This window comes from Podarcis liolepis (genome assembly GCF_965112155.1).
Source record: "Podarcis liolepis genome assembly, chromosome: 13".
NCBI lineage: Eukaryota > Metazoa > Chordata > Lepidosauria > Squamata > Lacertidae > Podarcis > Podarcis liolepis.
The window spans coordinates 29,921,170-29,928,106 of record NC_139573.1 but is presented as its reverse complement, the minus strand read 5'-3'; positions in this window follow the sequence as shown (position 1 = coordinate 29,928,106).

The following is a 6,937-nucleotide window of genomic DNA, read 5'->3' as shown; positions in this document are numbered from 1 at the left end:
GGGAGGGGATGGAAGGGGAGGGAGAGGCGCCTCTGGAGGGGGAAGGGCGAGTTGCCCGCCTGCGAGGAAGGGCGCGTGAAGTGGAGGATGCCGGCGGGGTGGGGGGGACACAAGGAGTTTTTTTTTTAAGGGGACGTTTTCAGCATAAAAAAATAAAAATAAAACACCCGTACACCAATTCATCTGTAGGCGCTCTTAGAAAATAGTATATGTTGATTGGTGAGAAGGCAAGCAGGGAACACTGGGTAATTCGCGCTCAAAACATATAGTGAAACCTCAGTTAACCTTATATAAAGTGTTTGCAGTAAAGGCTATGTTCTGAATTATTACTAAATGTGCAATATCACGAAACGTAAACAAGAATCCTGAGACACCTTTAGACTAGCAAATTCAACATTGGTCTCCATTCGTTGGCTTAGACTGGCACATCCAACACATTAAAAGCACCCATTACTTTCCCTGACAAATCATGGGCACTGCACTTTGTTAAGTGTGCTGGGAGTTGTAGCACTGTGAGGAAGAAACTATAATACCCAGGATTCTTTGGAGGAAGCCATGCGTTAATGCATGACTGTGTGGATTTTGTTTGGTTTTGTTTTCACTTGAAAAATGTGCCAGGGAGAGGAGCTGGCGAGAGCAAGGGGGCAACTGCAGTAGTTCAGAACAGGGGGAGGTATGGTGTGGGAGGTGGGGCAAGCTGGGTAAGGGGCACATGGCACAGGCAATTGGTGCTGTGTGCCAGCCTTCCTCCTCCAACCTGGGTAATTGTGGTTGTCCTGTCAGCCAGCCCTTGGATCTGCACATGGCTGTTGCTGAATGCCAGGTCAGCTTGGAATAAGATCTCCCTCATCCATGACTGGATTGTGGGCGAGGAAGCCAATGTGGTCTGTATCACTGAGACATGTGGGTGAGCAGGGTGAAGTTTCTCTCAGCCAGCTGTGCCCACCTGGGTACTCAGGGCAGACGAGGGGCAAGGAGGGTTTTGTGTGCCTAGTATTGGACAATTGGGATAGATTAGGGATTCTGCTGGCTTCCCACCCACCTTGCTGCCCAACAGTCTCCCTGCCTGGACCTTGTTTTCTTGACTGGGCAGTTAGAGGGTAATCTGAAATTGGGGGATATTGACACCAGTCCACTGTCATGGTTAGATCACTTCCTGTTGAAATTTAGGCTTTCAGCACTTTCCCCTCTCTGCAGAGGCAGGGAACCTATTAGGATGGTCCGCCCTCGGAGGTTGATGAATCCACTGAGTTTCCAGACAGCTCAGAGGGATTTCTTGGCACTCCTGTCAAAGCCCAGGCTGACCTCTGGAACAACCATTGCTCTTGAGCGCCATCTCCTGCTTTGTGGCGTTCATTTGGCTCCCTGGTATACTCCAGAGCTTGTTCTTTTGCAATGAGTCTGGTCTGTTTATCTTACGTAGAATGAAGAAGGGCATTTCTGGCAGCTGATCACATTGAACAGGTGAATTGACCCCCTGATGTTTGTGGATGACATAATTAGATCCTGTAATAAGTGTTGCCAGAGTAGGAACAGGGACAAAAAGAATATTAACAGTTTATCATTCCGTTAAGTAATGAAGTCCTAAATGAATCCCCTAAAATTATTCGAATTATATCCTGTTATAAATCCAGGCCCCAGTGTTTAACTGGCTGCTAGACTGGATGCAGCATGTAACTCAACATTAAAGCTGTCCAAAGACTCTGAATGAGCTGTAGGTGTTCCATTTTCTACATGGGGGCTGGTCAACTAATACCAGTTTCAAAATAATTCTTCCATTATGAGATTTAAACATCATCATTACCGTATAGCAGTATTGAGATAGCTGGAAACAATAGAAAACTACAAAAGGGTTATATCAGCTGTCTCAGCTTAGGCCACAGGGCATCACAATGGTTACTCCCCTCTCCCCTCTAAAAAAAAACACCCTTACCAGGTGACGACACAAATCTACACCATAAACTTAAAAGGTAAAGGGACCCCTGACCATTAGGTCCAGTCGTGACTGACTCTGGAGTTGCTGCGCTCATCTCGCTTTATTGGCCGAGGGAGCCGGTGTACAGCTTCCGGGTCATGTGGCCAGCATGACTAAGCCGCTTCTGGCGAACAAGAGCAGCGCACGGAAACGCCATAAGGTGTCATGCTTTTGAACTGCTAGGTTGGCAGGAGCAGGGACCGAGCAACGGGAGCTCACCCTGTCAAGGGGAACTGCCGACCTTCTGATCAGCAAGTCCTAGGCTCTGTGGTTTAACCCACAGCGCCACCCGCTTCCCACACCATAAACTTACAACCTCTTTTTTTAAAAAAAAATAAATAATATTTATTAGAGGTTTAAAGATTACAGAAAAAAGAAGAAAGAAACAATGAAAAGTTAAACAAAACAAAAAATACTTTACAATACATCAGAGAAAAGAAAAAACAAAAAAACCATACAGCAAAACAAGAAAAACAAAAACATTTAAAAACACATCCAATGTTTCCGTATCTTTATCTTTCAATTACTTGTTTCATCGACCTCCTCACACCTCCCTTTTTTGTATTCTAGTTCAATTACGGTAGCTATTTCAGCAAATCCTTTCCATCTCTCTCAATTTTTGTTCTATAATCTATTTTAACACAATCTAACCTTAAATTTTCCACTTTGGCCCATTAGCAATCTATTTTTACTTAATTCTTTATAACATTTCTGCTAAAGCCATATAACTTCATTCCAGCATCCTTCTAACATTCAATAATTTTGCAATATTTCTGTAAATATACTTTAAATTTTTTCCAATCTTCTTCCACCGACTCTTCTCCCTGGTCTCGGATTCTGCCAGTCATTTCCGCCAATTCCATGTAGTCCATCAGCTTCATCTGCCATTCTTCCCGGGTGGGTAGATCTTGTGTCTTCCAATGCTTTGCGATAAGTATTCTTGCTGCTGTTGTAGCATACGTAAAGAAAGTTCTATCCTTCTTTGGCACCAATTGGCCGACCATGCCCAGGAGAAAGGCCTCTGGTTTCTTCAGGAAGGTATATTTAAATACCTTTTTCATTTCATTATAAATCATCTCCCAGAAATTCTTAATCCTTGGGCATGTCCACCAAAGGTGAAAGAATGTACCTTCAGTCTCATTACATTTCCAGCATTTATTATCGGGCAAATGATAGATTTTTGCAAGCTTGACTGGTGTTATGTACCACCTGTAGATCATTTTCATTAGATTCTCTTTTAAGGCATTACATGCCGTAAACCTCATACCTGTGGTCCATAACTGTTCCCAGTCGGCCATCATAATGTTATGTCCAACATCTTGTGCCCATTTAATCATAGCAGATTTCACAGTTTCATCCTGAGTATTCCATTTCAACAGCAAGTTATACATTCTTGACAGATTCTTAACTTTGGGGTCTAACAATTCTGTTTCCAATTTTGATTTTTCTACCTGGAAGCCTAGTTTTTTGTCCAAATTATATGCCTCCATTATTTGATAATAATGGAGCCAGTCTCACACTCTGTTTTTTAATTTTTCAAAACTCTGCAGTTTTACTCTGTCTCCCTCTTGTTCCAGAATTTCCCAATACTTCGGCCATTTGGCCTCCATATTGAGTTTTTTCTGAGCCTTTGCTTCCATTGGTGACAGCCATCTTGGGGTTTTATTTTCTAGCAAGTCCTTATATCTTATCCAGACATTAAACAGTGCTTTTCTGACAATATGGTTTTTAAATGCTTTGTGTGCTTTAACCTTATCATACCACAGATATGCATGCCAACCAAATACATTGTTGAAACCTTCCAAATCCAACACATCAGTGTTTTCAAGAAGCAGCCATTCCCTCAGCCAACAAAAGGCGGCTGATTCATAATAAAGTTTAAGGTCTGGGAGGGCAAATCCACCTCTTTCTTTAGCATCAGTTAATATCTTAAATTTTATTCAAGGCTTCTTGCCCTGCCAGACAAATCTAGAGATGTCTCTCTGCCACTTCTTGAAACAGTCCATTTTGTCCAAAATTTGCAATGTTTGAAACAGAAACAGCATCCTTGGCAATACGTTCATTTTTATCACAGCAATTCGGCCTAACAGTGATAACTTCAAGTTTGACCATATTTCTAAGTCCTTTTTCACTTCAGTCCAACATTTTTCATAGTTATCCTTAAATAAATTCACATTCTTTGCAGTCATGTTAACCCCTAAATATTTCACTTTCTTAACCAGTGTTAATCCTGTCTCCTTCTGAAACTTATCTCTCTCAATCACAGTTAGATTTTTCTCTAAAACCTTAGTTTTCATCTTGTTCAACTTAAAGCCTGCTACCTGACCAAATTCTTGAATAAATTCCAGTACTCTTTTAGTGCTAGATTCTGGCTCCTGTAAAGTCAATACCAAATCATCAGCAAATGCTTTCAGTTTGTACTGTTTAGCTCCCACTTGTATACCTTTAACCAATTGGTCGCTTCTAATCATATTTAGCAAAACCTCCAGGACCGATATAAAAAGCAATGGAGAGATTGGGCAACCTTGTCGTGTTCCTTTCTCAATCTTAAATTCTTCCGTCACTACATTATTCACAATTAATTTAGCCTTTTGTTCTGAATAAATTGCACCTATACCATTTCCAAAACCTTGATCAACCCCCATCCCCTGTAAATTCTTCTTCATAAAACTCCAAGAAATATTGTCAAAGGCTTTCTCCGTGTCCACAAATATCAAAACTGCTTTAGTATTAATCTTCACTTGTAGTTTTTCTAGGATATTAATTATGTTCCTCGTATTGTCAGACAAATGTCTGCCCGGGAGAAAACCCGCTTGATCTTTATGAATTTCTTCTGCTAACACCTTTTTTTAACCTTTTAGCCAAAATATCTGCAAAAAAATTATAATCCACATTAAGCAGTGGTATGGGGCGGTAGTTCTTGAGCTGTGTCTTTTCAGTCTCTGTTTTCGGTATAAGTGTAATATAAGCTTCCTTCCATGACTCTGGTGACCTTTTCCCTTCCAGTATTTCATTACAGACTTCCTTTAAAGGTTGTATTAACCATTCTTTCAGAGATCTGTAGTATCTTGAAGTCAATCCATCCGGTCCTGGGGATTTACCTAGTTGCATGTTCTGAATGGCCCCTTCTACTTCCTGCTCCGTTATTTTATAATTCAGCATTAACTTATTTTCCTGAGATTTTTTGTAGTCCATTATTTTCCAAAAATCTATCAATGTCCATTTCTTTCTGCGTCTCCTGTGTATATACTTGTTTAAAATACCTCTGGAAGCACTTTCTAATTTCCACTGGATTCTGTATATTCTTTCCTTCCACTTCCAAATTCGTAATGGTATTAAGTTTTTGTCTTTTTTCATTTGCCAAGCCAACAGTTTTCCGCACTTATTTGCCGATTCAAATGTCTTTTGTCTCATCTGTTTAATCTTCAGTTCTATTTCCTGATTCGTCATTTTCGTATATTGTACTTGATATAACTTTATCTCTTTCAAAATCTGCGACTTTGGTTTCAGTCTGTTTCTTCTCTCCTTCCTTTATTTTTCCTAGGATTTTATCTTTTTTCTCATTTTGAATTCTCTTCTTAATTGCATTCTGTTGTATCAGAAATCCTCTCATAACCGCTTTGCTTGCGTCCCAGATTACTCTTTTTTCCAAAGTAGTGTTCATATTTATCTCAAAATAGTCTCTCAAAGTTTTTTGGGCCTTCTTAGTCACTTCATTCCTAAACAAAGTATCATTCATGTTCCATCTAAAGGAACTAATTGGCGTCAGTTTCATTTCCATCTTCACAGCATTATGGTCGGAGCAAGTTTTGGGGCAGATTTCCGCTTTACTAGTCTTCGGAGCCAGTCCTCTAGTTACCCAAATTTGGTCAATTCTTGTCCATGTCATTTTAGCCTCAGAGAAGAAAGTTCCCTCTCTTCCCAGGGGGTTCTTCGTTCTCCAAATGTCAACTAAATCCATATTTTCAGTCATGTCAAAAAGGGGCATAAACTTACAACCTCTTAAACCACTTTGATAGTCATGGCTTCTCCTGGAAAATCCTAGGAACTGTTGTTTGTTAGGGTTGCTGGAAATTGTAGCTCTGTGGGGAGTCTCCTAACAACTCTCAGCATCCAGTTCCCAGAATTCTTTGGGGGAAGCCATGACTATTAAAAGTGATATAAGAGTGCTTTAAATATATGGTGTGACACTTTTTAATAGCTAAGTGCTAGCTGAGACTCCAGCCTGCCTTACACTATCCTCCTTTTCCCCAAATGCCTCTCAGCTATCACTTAGCTCTGCAGTGCACCTAGCCAACCTGTTTCTAAAAATAAATTAAATTAAAACCACCTCATCTCTGCAAGGTGGAAAGACAAAGCGGTGGGGACAGAGGTGGATTTAGGGGAGCATGACTGGTTCAGTTGCACTGGGCGTGGAGCCTCAGGGGCACAACAGGGGACACCACAACTATGATTTAGAATGGAGTGCGAGAGGCAGGAGGCACCGAATTTTGGCATAGCACATGACACCACTGAAATTTGAGACACCAAGGTCTGCCACTGGTGGGGAACAGAGAGCCTTTGGGTGCCACAGAGCAATTTCCTAATAGAATGTTTTGTTTTGTTTTGTTTTGTTTTGTTATCCAACACAGCGGTGAATCAAACACCCAGCTCCCCAAGAGTCTGGTGGTAATACTCCTGTAGCAGAAAGGTCAGGTTTTATTTTTAATACAGCTGTTTTGTGTAAGAGCAGTTGTGCACAAAAAGTTGTTTTTAAAATTAAAATACAATTCCGTTATTATTATTATACCTCACCTTTTTCCTTGAAAGAGACTCAGGGTAGCTTACAGATAAAATAAGAACAGCTAAAAAAAAGGGGGGAACAATAATTTTATTAAAATTAAACACACACACATATATGTAACCCCCCATTTACATGGGGCTTACGTTCCAAGGCACCACATGCATCAGTGAAATCGCATA